Source organism: Glandiceps talaboti, chromosome 15 (assembly GCF_964340395.1).
Source record: "Glandiceps talaboti chromosome 15, keGlaTala1.1, whole genome shotgun sequence".
Taxonomy (NCBI): Eukaryota; Metazoa; Hemichordata; class Enteropneusta; family Spengelidae; genus Glandiceps; species Glandiceps talaboti.
In genome coordinates this window covers 10,583,216-10,606,009 of record NC_135563.1, presented here as the reverse complement: position 1 = coordinate 10,606,009, position 22,794 = coordinate 10,583,216, and the positions used below count along the sequence as shown (strand labels likewise).

General features: G+C 33.2%; 1 protein-coding gene across 2 annotated transcripts in view; it reads right to left on the bottom strand.

Annotated features, from left to right (window-relative positions):
* LOC144446769 (uncharacterized) overlaps window positions 1–22,794 on the bottom strand; it is a 63,637-nt gene that overhangs the window by 28,200 nt on the left and 12,643 nt on the right. The window contains exon 2 of one of the 2 annotated variants that reach the window (XM_078136600.1): window positions 21,401–21,469. The gene's annotated coding sequence lies outside the window, so the exon portion shown is untranslated. Of the gene's footprint in view, window positions 1–17,354; window positions 17,462–21,400; window positions 21,470–22,794 lie in introns of those variants that run through there. The other variant, XM_078136603.1, reaches the window with a different exon arrangement.

Genomic DNA, 22,794 nt, shown 5'->3' with positions numbered 1-22,794 from the left:
TTATATTATCTTTGCAGACACGAACATATTCAACTTTGGACACGCAAAACCTGGTCGCCTCTCAACGGACAAAGGTCGTATGAATCGACCTTTTGATGGTAAATGATTCTATGATTATTGTTAATAAATTGACATTAAAAATATAATGCAATAGGCAATGTTGTGGCACTGAATATTCTAGTTGGTATGGGAACGGAGTTCTTCTCACAGCAACTTCTCAAGTGTTTTCAGTGACAGCATTTGAAATTAAACAGTTAAGCTGTAAAATTGCAAAGCCATGCGACAATAAGACACATCATTCAATCCCCATGACGTAATCTTAAAAAATAAATTCACTTCTGTTTGATGTCAATAAAATGCTATTATACTATTTTACGCCCTCTTGTGACATGCTGTTGATTTTGAAAGGCATGAACAGTAAGAAGTAAACATTTGATTAGCTACGGTATGATTGGACAAGAGAGCATCGACACCTGTACGACATTATTGAATGTGGAGGTATAGGGATAATCGATCATTTAAAAGGTCAGTAACAGATAATTACCGATTTCAGATTCAAAAGAATCTCAATGACGTCATTTCTCATATACATAAAATCACTGTTTCCTTTCGTTTCCTGCGTTTACTTTAGGGACGATATCAAGGCAATGACACGATAATGTGCTTACTGAGTATTGAATTTGTTACCAAGATAATAATATATGTCAGGCATTATCAATTTTCTTTTGGTGTTTCTATTTCAGCCACAGTTCTAACAAAGCTTGGCGTCAGTATTGAGTCACTTCCGGTGATGACGTAGTATGGCGGAACAGAAACGAAGAAAAGAGCCAATCAGAATGTTAGAAACGGATTGCGTGATTAAAATGTAAATATTTTTTTATGCGTGATGACTTTTAGCTGACGTGACATTGGAAACTATTGTACACAATGATAAAGTACAATCCTGAAGGTGAAATAATTTGGAATTTGCGCGGGTGATGATTCCTTTATTACTTGTAACAGTACAAAATAAAGAATGAAACAGGAATAATACAATAACATAAAGTAGATAATAGATAAAATGAAGAAACAAATGTGACTCAATATTTCTATGTCATAAGTTAAACGAATTCAAAGATTTTCAAAAAAAACCATCAACTTTATACTGTCTAAGTCAATGCGAAACATCGGGAGACACACATTTTATTTTCATGAACGGATTTGAACATCGAGGGCGTTTAATTTCATTTCACTTGTTCATAAACGGTTGGGGGATATAAATAGTACGAATTCTTCGACGAGTAACGAATGTATTAACTAAAGGATGAAATTAAGAAATATTCATGTGAACCGTTTTCAATAAAATTATCAATGTTATAGTACGTTTCTTACGACGGACATAGTAGGCAAGACATGTGTAAATCCGTTCCCTGCGTCTTTGTCTTATTCTACGATTGTAGTAAATTTTGATAAAAAAGGAATGATAAAGTCAAACAATAAAAACAAAAATAAATATTGTAATACATACACATTTAAGGTGTATAAAATGAAGCAGGTTTTCAGCACATACCTCGACATTTTACAGCGAATTTTAACATTTCGGCTTACAACTTAAGACACGTATGTTACATTTGAATCAGAGGTTGTAAAAGATTGGCCATTGGGATGTCCAAGGCTTTCTTTTAATTCACTATACGTCAATATACGTACTTAATTAGGAATCAATTGACTTTAAATCGACTTTTCAAAGCATGAATAAATTTCTCGCCTTCGCAGTTTGTGATCAAACTGACAATAACCGATTTCTATGACGTGAAAATATGCCTTTCAGTTATTCAATCAACTTGTCACAATGACGTGTTATTACGTCACATTTTAAACTGCGTATTGTGAGGTCGTGCGTGATAAACTAACAATGAGTGAAAGACCAATGAATGAAATATGGACGATATCAACAACAAAGATATCAATATTTAACAAAAGTAAAAAGCGATTAATATTACACTGGACAACGACATGCCCAATACCCTTGTGTGAAGCTATTCAAACGTTTGAGTTTAATTTCCTAGGTTCTCAACGTTTCAACATCACGAATTACCCATACTGTATGATTTTGTACATAAGGGTAAGGGAAACTCGAGAAGGCCAAAGCAATCCATGACAACTAAATTAAAAGGCGAGTACAGACAGCCTGCCTCGTGAGATGGAAGGTTAATAAACAATACTAAGTGACTGAATGTACCAGATGTTGACTCAAATCTAAATGACATGTGCTTATTCCGCTATATCTCTTCCCTAGAGCTGAGTAAAGATAAAGCGAGCGGTAAACCTTTCTCTGTGAATGTGACCTTTCAGACCATATTGTTAGCATAATGTCACTTGGTACCATCTATATACAAACATACATTAAACATTTAGACGCTCAATTTATATTTGAAACTTAAAATATGATCATTCTAGTGACAGATTGCAACATACTTCTACACCATTTTAGATGCTAAAGAACGGAATAATCAGACAAGAAATCTTAAACTTGTACATAGAAAGATGAATTTTAATAATGAATGGCAACTTCTGTTAATCAACAGTATGCCCTCCTTCTTTCGTTAGCTTTCATCAATCAGATTAGGGATGTGAAAAGTTAGTTCTAAAGAAGAATTTTACTAAGATCTTTAAAAACTGAAAACAAAAAAGTCTTCTTTGAATTGTGCAATCTGTCTGTCTGTCTGTCTGTCTGTCTGTCTGTCTGTCTGTCTGTCTGTCTGTCTGTCTGTCTGTCTGTCTGTCTGTCTGTCTGTCTGTCTCTTATTTAGTATTGGCGATAGGATTAGAGTTTCCTGATCGCTGTTTAAAATTAAGAGGATAAATATTTAGACTTACATCCTACGTTCTTGAGAAAGGTTAACCAAATTTTTTACATATAAACCAATCACTCCGTTAATCGGCTGTCAATTTCCACTTATGGAATGATGGAATGGTCATATCAATAGACAATTCCAGAAATGTGGATCACAGAGGGTAAGTTGGTATGGATTGATTACTAGATTATTGGTTGATAGTTAAATATTTGCTCTACATTCATTTACTGTTAGGTAGAAACTGAGTTTCCTTTGAATGACAACTTTTTGAAATGTAACTCGGCAACCGAAATCATGTGACACACGGTCGACGTGTAGATTATGGGTGCAATGTTCCAGGTTTTAAAACCTCCAAGGCAACCACTGTATACAACGTTACGCACGTTTGCTTCATGTGAGAGAATCATACATGCAGAAATGGATAATGTTTATCCAGGGTAACAGATGGTTATCAATTCTGAATGAAGTAACAAATATCATTGAGGAAAAATACATGTTTGAGAGTTGATGTATTAGGGCATCAAATAACAGGACGTGGCTTGAAAATGATATCTGTTAAACCTGGCTTTAATAGCACGCTTTTATACCTACTATAATGGAGTAGAATAGAATAGTGTTGACAAGTGTATTTATCATGTTGTGGCATTAATCACATTTAGGTGTATCTACCAATGAATAATTACTATACAAATTTTATATCTCATATAATGTTGTGCGGGTGTCGGATATCTATTAATAGGAAAAAAGGAAAACCGTGAACCGAAATTTAATTCCTTGAGCAAAACGATAGAGCAATGGTTTCAACTGATGATTGTTCGTATATAACCTACACTTTTATTTTGAAATTTAACGCCTGAAAGTACTTGCCTGCACACAGCAGCACCTAACAGGGACTTCACAACTCAAAAATTAAATTAAACTAGCTACTTTACGACGCAGTGTTAAGCCTGTTGATAGAATTCACCCGAATTATTGATCCGTGCATTTCATCTACTAGTCATCTCCCCAACACAGAACATATACACATAGAAAATTCCCGTTAACTCTTTTGCTATCATGTTTTTGCTATCCAAATATTTGAAATGAGCACGTAAGAATTTTAAAGGCGAACAAGCTGCGTTTATACGGTTTGGGTCGTAAGTTTTATTTACATAAAATGTATTTGACAGTGTTCTTATTACTGGAACATACTTTAATACCCATCACTTACATTTCACTGAACTCAAACCTGGTATTAGGCCATGATTTATATATGAGCCAATGACGTAATTTCTAATACGTATAAAATGTGAGGAAATCTTACTATGCAATCATCTGTTCAAACAATGCCAGAAGATGTCATAGAACTGTAGAAGGCATACATCGACATTAAGATCATACAAAAACAGCTTAATCTTAAAAAAAAGTATATAAACTCAACTTGAGCTATTTTGATATCAAGCCATTAATGTAAACCTAACTCTCACCTAATATTGACTTTAACTATTTCTGGTAACTCTCTTAACCTAATTCCCCCGAGTTCTTGTCTCGACAAGTGCTTGCATTTGCACGTGTCCAGCAGGCTAATAAGGCTTGACATTGGCAAAATACCGTAAGAGGAAATTCACAGCAATCGTGTCATTGTATTAAATAAAGATCAATAGCGTTTATCCACTAAGCAGGTCGAAGTTAGAACAGGCATGGATATTCTCTTATTCTTTCATATGTGCGTCTCACCTTATGGGGACATATTTGGGCCGACATTGTGTTCTTATATCACTAAAATTTTATTTCTGGAAAAGAAGAAAGAAAGTAACAGCGCTTAATAAATCACATCGCAGACAGAAAAAATGCACACACAAACATATTTATTGAATTATGTATGTTAACTTGTTTTCCTTTAATAGTGTTATATAGATAATTTAGGTGTATTCATTATGATATTGTTTATGCAAAACCGTTAATAGTTTCAAGTGTAAGGTTATAGAAGTCGTTGATCAGTTGGACACTGAATCTTACAACATTTCATAATTGATGCTTTGAAACTGAGCTGATATTATTGTTACACAAAACAATTCCAAACCAATGTCTCTTATTTGACACACCAGTCTCCGTTACTTATCCTAATTGCCGGTTATATGCCAACATTTATAGGACCGGAACAGACGTTACTAGTATACAATTTGTATTAAGCTGCACCTGAGTTCAATATAAAAATTGACATGGTAAAAAGCAAAAGCTTAAGGTCGTTTATGTGTGAACTCTGTAAGGTGTGGTTCCCACGTATAATATAAACAGATTGAAAATTTTGAGTATTTCCTTTAGTGGCAATGTTTGTATGCACACTTGGGAAACATCCAATTCTTATTAAAATTTTTTTTTTTTAAAAACCCTTACGTCAACTTGAATATATTCCTCGGAAACGGATATTTGTAGAATCTAACATTGATTAACTTTTCAACACCTTATCTTTTTCCTGTTGTTTGTATTTGAGGATGTGGATGCAGAAAAATTCACCTGGATTGACGTGGACTAGGTGTAATCAAAACTGAACCGATAAATTACTTTCTTTGTCATTCATTGATTAGTTAATGCATCGAGTATAGAACAAGAAATTAATTGATTAACAATCCGCAGTGGGCGTTCTACGCATTGGATACGCTTCAAAAAGACGAAGAACTTAGACAATTTTATATCGGGTGTTTTTCATGACGCTCTTGTCATATATCTTCGAAAAAGATTGAATTTTCTACATCTGAATAGTTTTTTGAAAAAAAGACTAACAAGACTGCATGAGGTTGTAAAAGTTATGGCGATTCTCTCTTTTTTTTGATTAAAATCATACACACACCGAAATATCAAAAGCTGTATTATTCCGTTTAAATATATTAGATTATGAAGTAAAAAATCCCTGTTTTGAGTTTTGAAATAGGGGTTTAAGAGCATGGGGTATTATGTTTCAAATAGTCTCGGGGAATAATCAAACAATGAGGGAATGCTAGAAATGTGATTCAGAAAAGGTAACAAAGATCCGGCACCTTTAAAAAGACATCATTTTATAGTACAATGGCCATTTCCAGGGTAAAGTCTAATAACTGACTACAGGTAGAGCAAAAAATAAAAACTCGAACGATAAAACTATTTATAAAACCTTGATTACATATGCTATATTGTCATTGATAATGGAACTTTTAGAGAAATATTTGATAATATCGAAAACACAATAAAAGCAATACAAAAATTGATTTGTATTACAGATAACGGTATCACTATCTCGTAACATGAAAATCACTTAATGTAATTCAAAATCAATTTCAGATATTGACGATTTCATGATAATTCGTCATCGACAATTATTACCTTGATAATACTATATGACTGTTATAACTGAAAAACAAAATCGACCTGTAGAGTTCTGGTTGTATAGCATGTAGTTTCATTACCAACATCTGATCAGCAAAAAGAAGGTCAATTTTGTTGTTGGGAAATATTGAACAGGTACTAATTCTTGATTGTCAAGTCTACATAAAATCAACGAATATTAGGGTGTCTAATCAAGTCTGCACCATTTACATTATTGTCATCAACCCAGACCTGATTACAAACATATGCGATCATCGACACTCGATACTGATTTTCAGAATACTGGCCAGGTAATGATTAGAAAATATCTTATTTTTAAGACTATTGCAATTGGAAGCTAAAATGAGGTTGCTGTAACGGTGGGCAAAGGGGAAAATAATAAAAGCTGATTTAAAACGTATAAAACTCGACAAAAATTACTGAATGGTTGGTAAACACACATACATACATACATACATACATAATACATACATACATACATACATACATACATACATACAATACATACATACATACACACACACACATACATATATATATATATACATCTACCCCTGATGAGTGAGGACTACGCACCTCACGAAACAGTTCTGTAGGGTCTATAGCATATAATTTGGTTCAAATTTTCAAAACCTGTATATATATATATATATATATATATATATATATATATATATATATATATATATATATATATATATATATATATATATATATATATATATTACAGAAATATAGAGATGAATACTGAAATCAGTCTGCATCGCATGTGTATTATTTTAAGTTTCTGATGCAGGGATATAATAAACGATGATCTTTATTTTAAGCTGTTTAATACATATTCAATCATTTCATAACTTACTAGTAACGAAGGAATGGCAATGGCAGGGCTTTTAAAGATGTTGTGTTTAACTAAATTAATATTGCTAACATGATTAATGATATTCCATTATATATCTTGTCATGTTACAAATGTATATATTCATATATATACACACACGCCTGTTTTCTAAGCGTTTCCCTCAAATCGCCCTTTCACATATTGATATGCATTAGTGTGATAACAATGGCGGAAAAATTATTACTAAGGTTATGGCACCATATCGAAGAATTTGAAACACTTGGCTATCAATTATCTTTGCTACCCACGCAAGGTTTGTAATTACAGTCACTGTGGTGTTAATGAAGAATTGTAGTTTATACTTCCTAAGGCATGACATTTATCAAGAAAATTTAGTACTTTTGATATTCAAGAACAACTGAATTAAACAATCATTATTATGTAAGAATCTTTGATAAAAGAAATTGTATTTGAGATTGCTGAGTTGCTTCAGTCCAACCATACAAGAAATGCTCTGAACACTCCCTCCTTCCTTATGAAACCCCAAAACAGGATTACCCTTTTTCATCATGCCCAATTTTAGAAAGAGGACGGAACCCCTACAGATGTAACAGTGATTATCCTGATTGTACTAAAACTTGACATGTACTATAAAAGAGTATGTCTGTATGTGTACACGTGGTTTTTGAGCAATAGGTTAGTGGTTGTAGACGTCACTCAGAGTAAAGTACTTATAAGGATATACGTAAGAAGGAGGCGGGGGAATCTCTACATTTTATGCTATGGTCATATATCAAAATCAATTAAACCCATTCAAAACAGGATGACTCCCCACGTCCAAAGTCAAAAATAGAAAAAACGGCTTCATCTATCCACCGATTCAAGAGAAATGTACCTGTCCCTTACCGTATACCGGAACATACTTTGTAGATTTACAAAGGATTAGTGTAAGAAAAGAAAATGAGAAAGGCATACCACATGCTGTGAAAGAATTGATTACTTGAAATATATCTAAGAAGTCTGAAGCATGCGTTGTTGGTATACATACATTTGGTCATCTGCAATGTATACAGAAAGTTATATTTAATTTGAAGCATGCATTAAGATATTACGTAATTACTAACAACAATAATACATCTACGCAAATAAAACGAAAATCCCTACATGATCAAGGTGTATCGGTCAAGTGAGCTTTCTTATCGTCGAGGTATATACTGAATGATATGAAAATTAAATCTCATAGTGTAATTACTGAAAATCGTTAATCATAGAAATAACTCAAAATCTATCAATTCTTGGCATTACTATACGGAATAGGTGTTGCAATTTTCATCGGAATTGATGCAGTGATTTTAGATATCGTGTCCACAAACCGACAAGCGGACATATACACACATACACAGACAGACAGACAAAAGCATAACATAACCTCCCTTATGGAAGGTAAAAATGAAACTTATGCGATGACATTTCACAGAACAATGTATATAAGAGAAGTGAATGATCTACCTTAAGTTATGATCAAATCGTTCAACATCATATTTACATGAAAGCAATGACACTTTGTGTGGTTGTGAGATATTGTTTATCTCTGGATATTCCAGTCATTTCTACTGTTGAGACAACCAAATATGGCGAGAAAATACATATTCTATCCAAATGCTATAATCCTGCATGAGAGATTTAAAGTGCATGCGCCCAAAAGGGATGACTATATGTATGTATTTATCATGGGTAGAGGTTATTACTATGATATATAACAAAGATAAGAATTACAATAGGAACTGAAATTTTGCCAAGAGTCGTATTAATATCTCTTATAAATGTTTTATTATGACATTTGGAATTAAAATGTGTAATCTGTATAAAGCTATAAAAACTAATTATTCATCAGCATTAGACAAAGCTGTTGCCGAGGGCCGGAGTTTGGTACAGTAATTATACCCTTTAGTCTCACGTGAATAATCTTTACGATTTCATGATTCGTCTTCTTGGATTGAAGTCACGAAGCACTGTTTGATGTTATTCCCCAATATATTTCTTCGTTCAGCCAAGGAAAGTACAAGTGACCTAAGGGGGTTTTGTCACTACGAGTCCCTAGACGTTGTTTGCGTAGTCTATCAAACAACAGAAGCAAATTGCGAGTTGCTGAAAATCAGCTAGAGCTCAAGGGATTCTGTCTTAAAGACATAGTGTAAACTATTGAAAAGTCCCTGACAGAATGATGTCATAACGACCCATCAGGTTTTACGTAAGACGGGAGAGCTATTAAATTATTTACATAGAGGGTTATTTTTTATGAACAAAGCTGTTTGTGTATTAGTGGAATTGGGGATCTCGAATACATATTGTTATCATCAAGTAAACGGATTTAAAAAAAATCCTTTGATGCGTAATGGCGGAGATTATATACGGAGTATAGGTAACTGCATTACGAACGAATAATATAATACGAGATCTATATAATGCTAAATCAGGTCAGTGACCTGATCGGTTTATCTTATGATAGTTTTATGTTATTGACGATGATAAATAAAACTATCATAGTTGTTTATACTGAAACTTGCCAATCAATATTATCTTTGCGCGCCTGCAACATCATAGGTAGGTAGTGTTGCGTCATTTGGGCGATTCCATTACAAGGTAGGCTTACTTCATTTACAAGCTTGACATTATCAATTTCTTTTCAAACGTTTAAATTCTGTACTATCCACTGAGTTAAATAGACATACTTCCCGTTAATATACCTCAAATTGTGTTTTATCCATTGCAGAAGTGTGATTTACCATTCAAATAACATGCAAATAAACTTACTATTTATATATATCTGCATCCCAAATCTCGTGTGTTCCTTTCCTGCACGTGTTGTGCCTACCTATTCACGTTCAGGGCCGTCGAATGTCAACTGATTGTACACGATCTACGACGATTTTGCCAGCGTAATTTTGCGTGTGGTTCCTACACATCCGAAGTAATTAGACTAAAATCAGTGTGGACGACACAGCCATTGTTCAAATTAAACATAGGGTACAATCGTTGAAACTGCTCTCTTCCAAAGAGTAGGTTATGACATTTTTATAGAGGTTGGTACATTAACTCATATTACATGGCCAGAATGAGAAGATACCTTGCAAAATATATCATATCCCATAGTTTGTTAGCCAATCAGATCGTTTATATCATGTTAAGCGTATAACAAAAAGAGATATAAAGCACTAACAAAAGCCCAGTGGCCGTACCCTGTGCATCTTCGGTGTGCATATGTTTTGGGATGTTTACAAACAAGGGTTTGAAATAAAATAAAAGTTTCATGGATTTTTTCACGCATCATGTGTAATTCCTAGGATTAGCTTGGTTTGATCTGTTTCCTTGTAGCAATTTGCTTCTCTGTCTGTCCCTTGTAGCTCAGTAAAGCATAGCTGAACGCGTCCGAGTCACTAACTGATAGAATATTTGTCGCAGAATGGTGGATTGCTATTGCAGAAATTAAAAGCTCGCCTGTCACGGATGTTATTCTAGGTCACAAGTTTACTGATGAGAGCATGGAGAACCTATTAATAAGCTACCTTAGTATCTAATTCTTCTCTGTAAACACTTTATTTACAGCACCTGCAGAATTGAAAGTCAGACCCCAATTTTTGGAATATTCACTCTTTAAAATTATATTCATATGATTACAAAAAAGATAAACACAATATTCAAGTTTGGGAAAATTCATACATACAGCTTATTTCATGCATACTTTTGTGATCGGGGCTTTTTTTTATGAGAAGTGTATTTGTCTTTTTTAATTATGTAATCTTTTTTTTCGGGTCGTCTTGTGTGTTGTGCAGTTTGCTTTATTAGAAATATAGACAATGTTTTTATCTAAAAATAAAAAAAAGTTTTATCCAAACGTAATTCACGGTTGTTTCAAGTTTCAATGAAGGCACTTGGCAAGGACAGGTTCATGTTCACTCTGTGCATTTGCTATATATTGCTAAGTTCACAACAGGAGCAAATTCGAACAAGAGAATTCGAAAAGATATGAATCCCGTTCATGTGGTTATGTCAAATGTGAGAGTGGACAATTTTACATGCGTTAGACAGGTAAAAGAAATCCTTAGCACAAAATAGTTATTCAACCAAATTGAATATGAAAAGTATTACAGGTCATTTTAGCTGTATTCTTCGTATCAGCTTAAATTATATAATACTTCGCAACGTTTTGGCCCTCTGTAGAGTGAACCCCAGTAAACAGATATCCATAATATGAAGTTACAAATTGATCGTAATAGCGGAGAGAATGTACAACATATAGATACATAAGCGACTGTCACAGTCGTTAACACGGTACTAATATTAACATAGTCAGCAATACTAAACATATAATCATCAATGATAAAGAACTGTCATGGCTGATTTCATTGTCGATTTTCGTTTAAACCTGGAAAGTACAAATACTCCGAATAATGAGAATAGAATTACATGACATTCCACATCGATGTCCGGAAGAAGTCAAATTCCCTACTCATATACATTGTACACTGTTAAGACTTCATATTCTATTGCATCCTGCCATGCGGTTGCTCCGAAATAAACGTGACGGAAGCATTACACAAATCAGTATATGATAGAGGAACAGTGATAGCTGTCATAAGGGTTTAGAATCTGGACGTATTAGAGGTCTCGATTACAACGCTGCTACATCATTACTTATCTCAAGTCTGGTAGGAAGAGACTAATACGAGTATTTTAATAAGAGGTTTATAAAAATTACCAAAGAGCAAGTAATCAAAAGGATTTCACGTACTGTAAAAAGCCTCGCCTTTATTGAGTCCTGATATGCACAGAAAGGTGAAGAGAGCAACATTTCTATTGTTTTAAGTCACTGACATTCAAACAGGTCGATAATATTGATTTTTGTTTGTGTTATACTTGTTAAATTTGTCCTCTAACCACTTTGAAACGTGCTTATGTAATTGTAACCAGATGCAATCGAACTTAGAAATTGATTCCTTGGAATTGTCAACAATGATTTACGTAACCAATGACATTTATGTAGGAAAATAAATTATTCAGATATTACAGAAAATTAAATATTAAATGTAAACTTTGAGTGTGGGGGATAAGTTAGTGAAAAGCGATTTCGTACAAAAACAAGCCCACTTTACTTTCCCTTGTAAAATCTAACTCCCCCACTCAATGATAACAGAAAATAAATCATCAAACTTACTAAGAATTGATTTTTTACTTGGTAAATCCTTACTATAGTACACAATGAATACAGTGTATCTTTATCAGTGTATCTTTTCCAGCTTTAAAATCTACCTCTTAAGGGTCACGTTAACAATTATCATTGCTGAGGTATCAAATCTTAATTTTTAATTCTTGAGCGCAATTTTCAACTTTCGGAACAGTTCTTTGACACTTCATTCAGATACACCCAAACAACAACAACAACAACAACAACAACAACAACAACAACAACAACACCACCACCAACAACAACAACAACAACATCCAACCAACCAACCAACCAACCAACCTAACAAACAAACAATAACAAAACAGCCTCTGTACAATTATGTTGTCTCTCACACAATGGCCCCAGCACCTATTCCCTTCGCGCTACAAATAGAACTTGTAATAACATTTGAAATATGGAAAAGGAAATAAAGGAAAACTAGTTATATTTATATGTAAGTTGTCGAGGAAACTAGGAAGAATGCAATAAATCAAAGTATAATCAACCATGTACATTTATCGGCTTTTATAAAATTGTTCAATTGATGAAAATCAAGTCTGAAGTCATCTTGAACATAAGGTAGGTAGTATTTAGCAAACTGTCCTGACTAATTTACCTCTTCGGAAAATAGATCTCGTCTTATATACCTCGACCAATGGAATATAAGCATCTAAATTGACTTCTTTCATCGGAAGAATCTAATCACCCTTTATTTTTATATGGCTATATGCAATGCTAGGTTAATTGCCACCAGGATCTCATAAGATATCATAGGTTGGCACCCCTTACAAAATATCACCTGCACACCAAATGTACTAGTCATTACATACACTCACTGTGTTGTACTATGATTGGGCACAAACAAAATACCGACCGGTTCCAGCTCCAGAGAATTTTATTGGATGGGATGGCAAGTCGTCTTCAGGGGGTAGTTTGTAGTGGAAAGGGGAATTATCCTAATGATTACATTTTCAAGGGAGGTGGTGTTGGAGGGAATAGTCTCAATGACGTTGCAACAAATTGGAATATTATATATTAAACATTGTAACATCATTCATTCATACATACTACACTTTAATCATTTCTTATTTTTACCACTTGGTGGCACTATCAAGGCCATTCATATTTTCAATACAGGATGATTCAGTACACAATTATATGTATTTATTGAATTCTTATTATTTACGTAGACGTTTGATAAAAGTATTGAACCGTAAACACTATATCATTTTAACTAGAGGACGAAAAGAATCTTGAGCCCTGTTTAATGTGTAATTACAATTTTGAAAATCACAAATCGCCTTCCTAAAGAAAACAATTGTATTTGGTAAATCTAACTTTGGCCATAATCATTTATTAAAGTTTTAATAATTGGCTTCCATGCATGCATGCATGCATGCATGCATGCATGCATGCATGCATGTATGTATGTATGTATGTATGTATGTATGTATGTATGTATGTATGTGTGTGTGTGTGTGTGTGTGTGTGTGTGTGTGTGTGTATATGTATGTATGCATGCATGCATGCATGCATGCATGCATGCATGCATGTATGTATGTATGTATGTATGTATGTATGTATGTATGTATGCTTGTATGCATGTATGCATGTATGCATGTATGTATGTATGTATGTATGTATGTATGTATGTATGTATGTATGTACGTACGTTAATATATGTATATAGCTTTTGTTAAGGCATATAATGATATATATATATATATATATATATATATATATATATATATATATATATATATATATATATATATATATATATAGTCTAGTCAATAAATTAGCGAGGTAAATTAAATTAAAAAGCGTCTTTCTTAATAAATAATATTCATTTCTTACATTGTTCATTGTACTGTTAAAAATGATTCTTTTTCTGTCATGAACGTATTTTGAAAGGATTTCTGAAATTAGTATACGCCAATCCATAAATTATGAATATGCAATTTCTTTTCTTGCTTTCGGCCAAGCTGATGTAGCAGTTCTTATCAGTCTTAATTTCACGAACCCTAGGCCTACCATCGATCTTCTTTGCATGTATGTCTACCGTTTCAGCACAAGAAAGAATATTAATTTCATTAATAATTGAAATATTTGATGGTAATAATAGATAAATTATTCAAAGGTTGTATTATATGCAGATGATACCGCTATATTCTATGCATTAAAAGATGTCCAAGAAATTGAAAACAAGATACTAGAAGATATGAGGTCAATCCATGATTGGTTACACGCTAATAAATTGACACTGAATGTAAAACAAACAAAGTGTATGGTATATCATCTGGTCTAACTGTACAAATAAGCTAATTTCTAAACTACAGGTTGTCCTAAATTGCCACCCACAGACCCCTTCCGTTAAAGTCACACAAACTTTAGAATGTCACTCCTTGATAGAAAGACATAATTTTATCATGGTATAGTTCCCCCTATTTGGTACAATGCTTCACACCTGTTTCCAAAATCCATGATTATACTACACGCTTTAGTAAAGCTAGCAGTGTCTATATCACAAGGGCGGAAATATCTGAAATTCTTTACATGGACATGTAAAGCAGGCTAAAACTTTTAAACACTTCAAGTTCAAAGACAATTACAGAGACATTTCTTCTGCCCAGTTGATATTTTATTGATCTAAAGGTATAATTTCGCAATGTGTGTATTTTATATACTAATGTATTTTAGAATTTTAAGTGGACTTTTGCGTGATTGTCGACTTTATGTATGAGGGCCTCAATGGAAAGAAGTCAACGCTTCAACGCTCTGCGTTGTTTGTCAAGCTTATTGAGTTTTACCGACCCTTCAACGTTCTACGTTGTTTGTAAAGCTGCGTTGTTTGTTCTTAATGTTGTTAATGTGCTGTAAGGTATGTTTGGGTCATATACGTTCTGGGTATAAGGCAAGTGGTCGTCACCTTCGCATCACCATTGCAATGACCTAACGACAAACGTTTCTGCACACAGTCAAATGTAGAAATTAATGTGTATATATATATATTTATCTGGAAACATAGCTTTCTACTTTTAATTAATTATTTCATTAATGAATCAAATGTTGGGGTCACCTTTAAATGACAATTTTGAAAAATAAACTTAGTATATTATTCAAAACTCATACATCATAATTCATTGAAATGACGGTCTGTCGGTATCGGGTATACCAGTGTCGATTTGATGACACCACGTACCACTTAAGACGTATAATAACATATAAATAGGGATAAAAAGTGACCTCCTCAAATAGGCATGGCTAGACGGTATGGTAATGTAGAACTGCGATAATTTGATTTAGGATGTCACGGACCTAATTGACCTTGACGAATTACTTTGAAATCCATTAAAGTAATTGGAAAAGAATTGAGATTATCATCATAGATAGCTAACATGCACTTTATAAATTAACGAATACAGTAAACGTTAAAACAATCCACTGTAGAGTTACCCTATACTAAAGGCTTCTTATGGGAGATGAAAATGGCTTGAAGTATTCTACGTCTCTGTCAGACAGAATGAAAATGAGTCTTAAATCCCACATGCGCCTGGCACTGAGTAGCAATGCTTTGAAAGTATATATAAACTGCAGCTGTTGCTTTCCATAAATATCCATACGCCGTACATATTGTTTTGACCCAAAGAAACAAACGAAATGTCAGTTAGAATTAATACCCCTTCTGTGATACTTTGATGAAATATGTACAAAGCCACTGGGAAAAGAATACACATGTGCAGGAAGGTCAACAAGACAAAGACTTTTTATCTTTTTGTTTTAAATGCTTAAAAAATATCTAGGGTCGCCGGCTTAAACTAAGGTAGGTCGAGTTATCGGAAACACAATGTTTCTTATTTTGCCTGAGAGTAAACCTGTTTTTACAAGAAATAAATAATAATACGCTACATACATCATCTATGCAACGCCCTCCCAATGTATAGTTGTTTTGTAAACTTAGGTTATTTATCTTGGTACAACACGGGTCTATCTATCTATCTATCTATCTATCTATCTATCTATCTATCTATCTATCTATCTATCTATCTATCTATCTATCTATCTATCTATCTATCTATCTATCTATCTATCTATCTATCTATCTATTTATTTATTTATTTATTTATTTATTTATTCATTTATTAATTCTTTTTATTTCTTTTTTATCTGTTTATTTACTCATGAACCAACAGGTTGCACAAATTGTAGCTTCATTGAAAATAAGTAGCAATAATAAAAATCAAAATAAAACAAAAATGAAACTATTTACAATACACATAAAAGACAGCGATAATTACACTTACACAAGAACTGGAAAAGTACTGGTAAAATGAATTAAAATAGGTAGTTATTCAAAGTGTTTCTGAAAAATATTAAAATCACCAAACATATTAATATCCTCGAAATCGCTTAGAGAGTTAAAAAATGACGCAGTTTTAGATAAAAAAGAGAATTTTACAATATTTGTACGAGCTACAGGTGGTCTAAAAAATTGACTGCAACGGAGATTATTCATTGATGGAACGTTAATTTTGACACGCGTAATTTATAAGTCCGTCAGGTACAAAAAAGAAATTAATATCACGAGCATCACTTATCTTACAATGATAAACGTAGCAACAGATAAAACTGATTTCACTACATTCTGTGCACGCACACAAAAGTCATAATTGTTTCTATGTTCAAGAGTTTCACATCGAAATCGATACATTATTGGCTGCAGGCAAGTAGTTGATCAACCAAGTGTTAAGTATTCGTTTACCAGCTACTTGAACACATTAACTCTCAAATGGGTTCATCAATTTAAAAAAAGTACAGACATTTTGAAAAGTCAAGTGCAATGTCTAGTGAGATTGTACTCTTGCGTTTTCTGACACGTTAGCGTTAGCTGAGAAAGTGCAAAGTGTATTTAAGGATTTGTAAAAAGAAGAATTCCCATTGCTCTATTGTAGATCAACTCAAAGAAGTCGAAAATCACACATAGTTCTAGTTTGTTATAGAATGACGACCGACCAACTGAAATGAACGAACGAACGAACGAATGAATGAATAGATGAATGAATAAATGATTGAATAAAACTTGAAATCATCAAATTACAGTACTTACCGTTGTAATATACAATCGACTTGTTTCTAAAGCTACAATAATATACTTCAATCACAAGAATGTCACGTATAGAACGATCCAAAACGAGCGTTAGAATAACTATTCCCTCACACCACAAATACTTCAGAGAGTAATCAACGAAAAAGGAGAAAGCGGCATCAGATATGACGGCGCCAAAGTAAGTAACAGAATTGAACGATTGTAATTGGCTGCTCTGGGTCCCTAATTGGAATAGCATGTTTAATACCCTGGTGTATAATTGCCCTATATACTGAAATCTTTGGGTTCGCAGTCGTAGAACATTAATAAAACTCTCAAACGTGGTACTCCAACTAGAAGGTACCAAGAGATCAAGCAACTAAATGCATTTATTATAATGGTTTAATGTGACAAACTTCTGGCCCTGGGTGATCACTCCTGACCATTAAGGTAAAGAGCTTTTTTTCATCTTCAAAATCAGCTTCATTACGTCGATATGGGAAATGCACAACATTAGATATTTCAGATTAACTAGGTATGAATGAGAAAGACATGACTGTTTTCACAAATGTCACATACATACGTACAATACATATAATATAATATAATATAATATAATATAATATAATATAATATAATATAATATAATATAATATAATATAATATAATATAATACAATATAATAGGATAGAATAGAATAGAACATACATACATACATACATACATACATACATACATACATACATACATACATGCATACATGCATACATACATACATACATAAATACACACACATACATACATACATACATACATACATACATACATACATACATACATACATACATACATACATACACACATATATACATGAGTTGAGTTGGTGTGCTATTGCATGATTTCGAGAACTCATTTTTGAACTGTAATATTTAATTTGGTTACAAAAATAATGTAAGATCCCCTGAGTGTCGTGCTCACAAAGAGAGATTTATAGACTGTTGACACAATGAGTAAACGCACGTCGTCTTAATTACAGTTCTGTTGGAAGTTGGAAATATTGTATAAAATTCGATCATACCATTTAGCAAATTACATACAACAGCCTGTCTCTATATTCACCAGTTACATGGCATTTTCAGTATTTTAATGCTTTAAAAGACCACTCCCAAACTCTTTTTATATTAAAGGTTGAACCGTGACAAGCCATGTGTGTAAGTAGAAATTGGGGTATTTTAACATCTAAGGCATCCAATACTGCGTTGTTGAACACATTATGAATATTACTTTACCTTAATGAGAAATAGCAAAACGGACTTAAGCAAATGGGGAAAGTACGATTTTCACAATCGTCTTGATTTGATGTATGTTTTGAATCAAAGAATCCGCAAGTAATTTTTTCTTTCAATCCATTTCGGAATGTATAGATTCCTTTGAAATAGTGAAGTGTAAAATGATTACTCCATGGAGAAATAGATTGGGTTACCCATTAATGTCAACATTGTAGAGGTACTGAATTCAGTAACAAACACTAAACAACCCTATTTCTTATCTTCATTATATAATATTGCGTGTGTACTGATGAGAGGGAACAAACTGTCACATGTCAAAGTTTTGAGTGATTCGAGTAACTTTCATACATTCTTTCATACATTCTTCCACAAGGCGTTAGGACATATTTGCGTAGATTTACACTGTTTTCATTCTATTTTTGTTTGTATTGCACATCAGTAAGCATGGGATGTTACTTGCTCTGTCACACTTCAAACATTTCTGTAAATATTCGCTATTAAGCTAATAGTAAGTCTGAAAACAGCGAATATTTACAGAAAGATTTGAAGTGTGGCAGAGCATGGCAGAGCGATTAACCCCTCTTGTGTACTCTTGGGGCCTTAGCTGCTAACAGCTTTGAAAATAACCATGGAATGAATTACAGTTAACATTTATAGCATGACTTTTATTGAATATATAAAACAGTAAAACGATATAAGAATAAAAACAGTGCAAATCCCCGCATTTACGATTCCTTTTCCTTGTGATTCTTCTTTTTAAGTTTAGGATTTTGAAGTATAGATACTAAAAGCAACCGGTACCCAATCTCTATTTTATTTGTAAAAGGTTATGACACTCCTTGCGACACAATCTATGATAAGTAAAAGACTGATTAAGTTTGTTTTCACATTGAATGCTTCTAAGCAAACAGTAAAATTGCCAAATACTTCTTTTGATACGAGATGTTTCGGAGACTATGTTAAACATACAATGGTACTTATTTAATATGTGACAAATTGGGCCCAACCCTTCAACTACAATAGTTGAAATATTGTTGGCCGCAATTTGTCACGGCGTTTTATTTGAACTTTCATTGTTTCCTGTTTATCTGGTATATACATTCCTGGGTTACATATTCTGAAATAAGGTAATTTATTCATTCAATGGCCATTTCAGCCAATGATGATGCTTTTGTATTTTACAATTTGTATTTTAAATTATTTAAACGTCATGGGCAAACGTCAAATTCATACACAATTGTATTTACTAAAACTGTGGATTTACTGCTGATGAGTAATATTGTAACTATATCATGACTTATCTCATGAGATTCTAAGTATTTAGATTGAATTATATCAGTTACTTATCAATGGTTTATAGTTTCCTTAGGAGGCTCTCGAATCCGTGACAAGTTGCGTTCAAACCTTCTGCAACTACAATGCGACACAAGTCGCAAGCCTAAAGACCCTCTGTCCCATTTTCCTCTAAATCAAATTAAGTTTTCTTCCTATACATCGGTTTCAGTTTGCACAGCGATAGGATGATACATTGTCCTTATGATAAAATGATGTGGCGAACGAATGAATTGATATACAGATGGTAGATGAATTGCATATAAAATCCTAATAACTCGTTTTGTTTTTTTAAAACAAAAGAAATTTATGATATGCGAAAGAGAGAAGAACACCCGAACTCTGGTTTGTAGAGGTGACGAAGGTATGGTTCAAATAAACGCTTGTAATGTGCACTTCCTTGAGCTATTTGAATTTGGTCAATTGCTCCAACAAAAAGTTGCATTAGGCCTAAAGAAATAATTGTTTGGTTCCAGTTACCCAACCCCACCTAGCTTTTCACTGCCGACCCTAAACTTTTTTTTTACATATTCGAGAAAAAATAATAAAATCGCAAAAATTGTGAAGTCTTATGAGAAATAGCAGATGCGGAAACGGACATCAATTTAAAAAGACAAACAATATAAAACTGTTCTTCAAATCTGTAATGGCTTTACATCTGATAAGGAAGAAATAAACAACACAGAGACCATTTGGAAAAAATGGAAAACCTGAACTAGACACTCACAGAGAAAAAAAATACAATAAAATAAAAGACTACCTACCCCACCTATTCTAAAATTCAGCGTAATCGGAACCACATAATATTTTTTATTAGGCCTTAGACAAGATTTTATATATAAACATTACATGGTATTACAGTAGCATATTATATGAAAGAGTGACTACTGATGTTGCTCTGGCATGTATTAAAACATATTAGTGACTTTTTATATTGTGAGACAAAGATGGTGGACAATACGCACAAGTTCCAGCAGATGTCTCTTGAACACATACAAACAACCTGTTGTAACTTTACTGCAATTATACCAGAGGTGAATTGGAAACAACAGAATAACATGAAAATAACAAATATCGAAAAACCAGTCTGGAAATGTATTTATAAATCTTAACTGTGTAGCGACAGATCTTAATTCTCGTAGTGGTCAAGTGGAAGAGTTTTGATAGTTTTTAGCTTTCATTCTAGATTAAATCTTTTACCCACCCAGACTCATAAATGGGTGGCACTGTCTTGTGTTCACTTCATAAAGCAATTTGATTTTATTAATAAATAAAACAGCTTCACAAATGGGATTTCATGCATTTATCTTCATACCTTACATGTGTTATTGTGTTATCGCTTCAACATTTATAATTAGGGAAGCTAATTAACATGGGAGTCGTTAATTTATGCAAAATATCTGACCAGGGTAACATTATTTTACATATAAGATTTAGTGTACTAACCTATGTCCGTAAATGTCTCTAGTACTTCGAAACCCGAATTGCCGGTCCTCTGTTCAGGCAAGCGTATTCCTGAAAATCAAAGAATTCGAATAAGATATGATCAGGGATGGATGACTTTATACCATATGCATGCATGCACTTGCACTGATTCTAGAAATGTTGTGAGGAAAGTGTGATTCTCATGCTATGACACTAAACGTCACTCTTATCACTAGATTGAACCAATCAACGTGAGGCGACAGCTTAATGGCAATTTCCTACCGTAAATAAAACCCGAGTTGGTGTATTCGTTACAGATGTAGTGTGTTTTGTAAAACTCTACATCCTTAAATTAATATTACATGTCGATGTTGAAGAAATGGCATTTTTAAATGGCTTTTTCCGTTTGCTCGGCAAATTTACTCTCAAAGGAAATGCGTGTTTTTTTTTTCTAGAATTGAATGTTTCTTTTTATTGCATTCACAGATGTGAAATAAAATTTATATATTAGGAGTAACAAATACATTGGTTCATGTAATCCTTTGACCATGACTTTTTATTGGGCCGTTACTGCCAGCCTGTAACCTTTTTATAGTCAGTTCTAATATTCACTGTAAAACCAAAGAATCTAACATGAAATATCGCATTATCAGCAAATCTTTGAACTCAACATGCAGTGCTGTTGAGCAGTCTTTCCAGAGTTTCACATCTTTCATTGTTTCGTACACATATTAGATTATCTACCTTTTATTATCCTGGAAATAAATAGATGGCAGAGCGTAATAGTTTTGAAAACAAAACTCTCTCTCTCTCTCTCTCTCTCTCTCTCTCTCTCTCTCTCTCTCTCTCTCTCTCTCTCTCTCTCTCTCTCTCTCTCTCTCTCTCTCTCTCTCTCTCTCTTTCTCTCTCTATATATATATATCATCATCACGCAATAATCTGATGATCGCTCGAAGCGTGAAACTCTGAGTAAAGACTTATTACATCCTTATTCTTTTGAATTAAGTTTATAATGCTTTGCTACTAATATTTGCATCGAGCACTGTTCTCTCCAGCGTATGTATGTATGTATGTATGTATGTATGTATGTATGTATGTATGTATGTATGTATGTATGTATGTATGTATGTATGTATGTATGTATGTATCTGAAGCTACTGTATAATATCACCCCCACAGAAAATGATACATAGGTACGTTAAATGTCTCATTAAGAATTCTGTGCAATATCTGTGAATAGGGATAAACAGAAAGAACGAGAATGGTAAAACCAATTTAACTGCGGACTGAGTGGTTCGTAGATCGATAGACAAACAAATTTTCAAAAAAAGTATAATTTTAGATTTTTAATGAAAAATGTATGCGCTACATTACAATAGTTTATCATTACTATGTAATGCTATATATCACTGTCT